At 45.9% G+C, this 4,739-nt stretch overlaps 1 protein-coding gene across 3 annotated transcripts in view; it reads left to right on the forward strand.

Annotated features, from left to right (window-relative positions):
• The first annotated feature begins 20 nt into the window (after positions 1-20).
• The window catches only part of EYA3 (EYA transcriptional coactivator and phosphatase 3), a 45,721-nt gene continuing 41,002 nt past the window's right edge, over positions 21-4,739 (forward strand). Inside the window, exon 1 of one of the 3 annotated variants that reach the window (XM_057380293.1) lies at positions 21-124. The gene's annotated coding sequence lies outside the window, so the exon portion shown is untranslated. The remainder of the gene's footprint in view (positions 125-4,739) is intronic. The other 2 variants (XM_057380295.1, XM_057380294.1) reach the window with 2 other exon arrangements.

The raw sequence follows: 4,739 nt of genomic DNA on the forward strand, positions 1-4,739 counted from the left end.
GGCCGGGCGGGGCAGTGACGCCACTGCCGGCGCCGCGCTCTCTGTTCCGGCGGCGGGCGGGGAGCGCGGGCACCGCTGCCATGTCCGCTGCGGGCCCTGGGCCCGGCTCCGGAGCCGCCTCTCGGTAAGAGCCTGCTCGGGCTCTGGGCACGGAACACCCCCGCACCCCCCGGTGCTGCTCCCCGGCTCGGGCTGGGACCGTTGAACCGGGACCGTCGAGCCGGGGCTCCTGGGCCGCGGGCGGCGGGGCCGACGCGTGTGCTCAGCGTGTKCTCCTGCTCCTGCTCCTGCCCCCGCCGGAGCGTGGGCCCGAGGGGCCGGGACAGGGCCGGAGGCGCGGGGCTGAACTCTGTCTCGCCGGCCCCGAGCCCGGCGCGGTGTGCCCGGCTGTCCCGGTCTCTTCGCCGCTGCTGGTGCGCGGAAGAGCTGGGAGAAAGGCAGGGAAGCACTGCCCGGCTCCCTGGGCTCGCTCAGGGAGTGAGGAGCGGCCTGAGGGAACCTGGATTCAGAGCCGGSCCCGGGACGTGCCCAGGGCTCGGTGGTGCCTGCGGGAGGGACCGCMGCTCCCAGCGCCGGGCACAGACTGTGCGGGCTTCCCCATGGCACAATTTAGCACACCTGCGTCGCCTTTGGGTGGGTTTAGCTGCTTGTGCTGAAGCTTGTGCGGTCCTGGAGGATGTTTGGGCTGGATAGGGCCACAGTCTTGGGCCTCACAAGCGAGGTTGGGTCCAGACCGGCTCTGCTGGATGTTCCTGGTTCTGGGAATGCTGTGCAGAGTTGCTGGAGCTTTATGTACAGCCAGCCCCTGCACAGAATGCCTTGTTAGTGTGGTTGCTGTGCTGCGTAGTGTGACTGAATGGTTTCCAGACTAGAGCAAGTCCTTGATGGAATATAGCTGTAGCAATTCTGATAGAGCGTTGAACAAAGAGTCATGGTGGAGTTTGCTTTCATTAGGGAGTTAGCTCTGCTTCTGTGATACGCTGAATTGGCACTTTAATAACCTCCTTCGGGTAATTAACAGTCAACATACTGATTGAGATAATTGTAATCATAGAAGTCTTATTGCTACTTGTTTGGTTTCCTTCAGTTTTATATGTCGTAGATTATTTTAAACTTCAGAAGCTGAATAAGGTATGTTTAGTTGAGAATCATAATTCTTGTACCTCAAGTCAATGGTGTCATAATAAGTTGCTTTTAAAAATGTGTGCACATTGTGGCTTTCTCAGCCTGCAAACCTACAGACTTGATCTGTACCAGGTTCATGCTTTGTTTGGGGGATTTTTCTTGTCACCTCGTGATGCCATCCCTTTTACTTGTGCAGTTCTGCTATCCAGCTTTTGCCACATGAGCGGTGATCCACAGGTATGTTCTCCCTGCTCGATTTGAAACGTTGCTGAACTTGAAGTCCTGCAGTTTCCAAGCTGCTGCAATTCCTGCAGTGTTTGCCTGCAGCTTTTGTCTCCCTCTTAGCTCTTTCTGCAGCCTCAAAAGCASTTATGGCATCTGGGAAATTGTGTGAACTGTGTATTCTTGGGTTGTGCAACACATTTGATTGAAAAATTCTTGCTTTTCAAATAATTTGGTTGAAAAACTGTCATGGATGTATGCTGTAGGAATTCTCAAGTAATTGGTGACTTTAGAAACTCTGCCCTGGAAATATCCAGATATTGAATGAGTTTTGAGTTCAGTGTGTCAGAAGGYGCTATAAATGGGTTTCCATGTGTTTTATGAATGAGKTRGAGCYCCTCTACARCAGATAAATGTACCATTTCCTAACWTCTGTGTCSCAMAAGGTAGTTATAGATGGCTAAACATAAAACTAGATAAATTATGCTGAAATACTTTATTGAACTAGAAGTCAGGCACACTGTGTTCCTGTGTGCTAGCCATGCTGTACTCTGTTGCTGTATATACTATCTAAGGTACTCAAGGCATAAAGCAGATAATATGTCATTGGGACATGCATGAGTAGCTCCATGCCTGTATTCTCAGCAGAAGTAGTGGTATTTTTTTCCCCTCTTGACAAGTTTCTGCTCTTTTTCCCTGAAATCTGCTCTTAGACAGTGGATGCTTGATAAAATTCTACTAGGTCTGCAAAATCTGTGAATTGGAAAAGAAGCTGCCAGGATAGAGATGAATGGAAACTTTTGAGCCTGAAACAGAATTGTGTCAGCACTTAACAACTGGTATTTTGTATATGTTCTTGCACCAAATACTATCTGCAGACCACCCATCTCCAGACAGCATCTTCTTACAGGAGCTTGGGAGTTGTTTTGTCCCCTGTACCATGTCCAGTGGCACTCACTGGTTGGTTATATGCTGAGGAAGATCTTTTTCAGCTTTTTCTTGTTTTGTCTTCCCCTTAATTTATTTTCTTTATTTCATCCTAATTTGTCTAGAATGTKTTTCCTTTTCTTGGTTAAAGGGCAGCAAACCATCATCTCTTCAGCAGTATTCTCTGGTAGCTCCTCTCTAGCAGTGATTTTGGGAAAATTTGTGCAGATGCCATTGCTGGAGGCACTCCAGTACCTGAGGGAGTAACTTCAAATCCTTTCTTTCTTCTTGCAGCTGCCTGCAGAGCCTCAGTGAAGGTGATGTTGCAAGGGCTCAGATCTCCTCCTGAGGCATTACCCAGTGTTTAGGGGAGTGCTGTGACACAGCAGGGCATAGCAGCCTCTTCGGGTATGGTGTCATTGTGATTCACACCAATCACTACTGTGTCTTGTCCAGGGTGCCAACCCATCAGTCCTGTAACTGAACAAGCTAACTGGAAAACCAGCCTTGTATTTAGAAAAATAATACAATATTGTGATGGAGCTGTCTGGGGACTCCTTCAGTCTCTTCAATAGACTTTTATTTGGGGTTAAGGGTATGTCTAGCCTAATTTCAGAGGTGATGGAGCAGTTCAGTTCTGCAGCAGATGGATCTCTTCTGAATTAAGACTTGACCAGAGAGCTATTCTCACATCTCAGGAGCTTCCTGCTGTGTCTTGAGATGYTTGTTGTTTGTGTTTGACTACTGACAGTGTTGTTTCTCTGAGAGGCACCAGCTGGAGCATCACATAAAGTGTGTGGCAGCTTTAAACCTTGGGTGATTGTTCCTATTTTTGTACAGAATGCACTATTATGTGTAATTCAATTTCTGTGGTTTTTCAAGTTAGTCTCATACTAATGTCTTTTCTGTGACTCTTTTTTTCCCTGTTCTTTTTGAGAGAGCTTAAGAAATTCTTCCTTAAATAATACTGWTTTAAGAAGATCAAGGTAGAAAAATATATATTCAGGACCAGGTGATTATTAATTATTCAGGACAGAAAACAATGTAGCAGCTGTTTTCAAAAGCATATGAAAGTGTTTTGKGTGGAAAAACAGTGATACTGGTTTTCTGTACTTCAGATTTCCCGATACTGCTCTTTTGGTGAAGGCATAGTTGTTCTTACCTACCTGTTGGGGAAAATACTGTCACAGGAAACAATGCTGTTGATTCAGGACTTTGCAAATTTATGTGCAAGTCTGGTCCCATTTGCAGTATGTATCTGGTGCTTTGTTCCCTACCTTTATAATAGCTCTTGAAATTTCAGCAACTATGGCCCTGATTATTCTGTGTACTTTAAATCCCCACTTCCTGTCCATCCAGAACTTTGGGGGTATAGGAAGGGTAGCTGGCCTTTCTGGAAGATGTAGTTCAGAGTTAACAGGGGCACTTCTATTCTTTGTTAGCTTGGCTGGTATTCTGAAGAACTACAAAGACACATGAAGTTTAGTTCTTTTTCTATTGTTTTTTTCCTTCTATCCAGTTGTTAGCTCACATGCCAAGCTTGTTGTTGTGTTGACCTTTCTAGATATGAACAACAATTCATTCTTCTGGTTTAAAAAATAAAAAAAGTTACAAAATGATCATTCTTGCCTGATCTGAGGAAAGCCAGAAAGTCCCCATGAGACAATGGTATACCACTGCAGGTGGCATTTTACARGKTAGCAAAASTAGTTACAGTAATTCAGTGAATTAYTAGTSTGTGTGATAGCTRKCCRRCACTGAAAGAATTTAACTTTGCTGAATAGAAAACAGCACCAAGTTCTCATGTAAGTTTCTTTTATGAATGAAATCAACTTTTTTGTGGTTGCAGTTGTAAAGAAAACAAATATAATTGGTCATGACTGAAAGTGTGGTTCTCACTGAACTACTGGCAGAGCTCAGTGTTATGTCATGCAGCTTCCTTTTCCAGTAGGGAAAGTAAAAAGTGGGCCAGTTTTTGGCAGACTAGACCCAAGCTGGAGATGACAGCCCTTTGGCTAARGTCTTGATACTGACAAATTTTGGAGCTAAAAGGCAGCAGGAAGTGCTGCAGGCTGTTCTTTCTCAAAGTTTTTTTGTTACACGTAGTAAGTAAGAAGACACTAATTACTTTGGCTGTGGTTCAGTGTGAAGGTGTGTGTCAGCCTCTGGTTCTGCCCAGACTTCAGTCCYGTTCCTCACTCTCCCAGAGCCCCCTGGGAGTGAGCCCTTGGTCACAGGTGAGCTGCCAGGCTCTGCTCCTTACCTGTCTCATTTGTCAAATAAAACTGGTTGTAACTTAATGGAGTGTCAGGTTAAACACACTTTGATTACCACTGCAGTAGTTTGCATAATGTGACACCTCTCATCTGGTGTCAGCTGAAATGAAARTGCACAATCTTATCACTGGCCACAGGTCAACTAAGTACACATCTGTTAGTAAAGTAATGACCGGGCCATTCATCCAT

Source organism: Malurus melanocephalus, unplaced genomic scaffold (genome assembly GCF_030028575.1).
Source record: "Malurus melanocephalus ecotype Western Australia unplaced genomic scaffold, MMel_1.1 scaffold_442, whole genome shotgun sequence".
Taxonomy (NCBI): Eukaryota; Metazoa; Chordata; class Aves; order Passeriformes; family Maluridae; genus Malurus; species Malurus melanocephalus.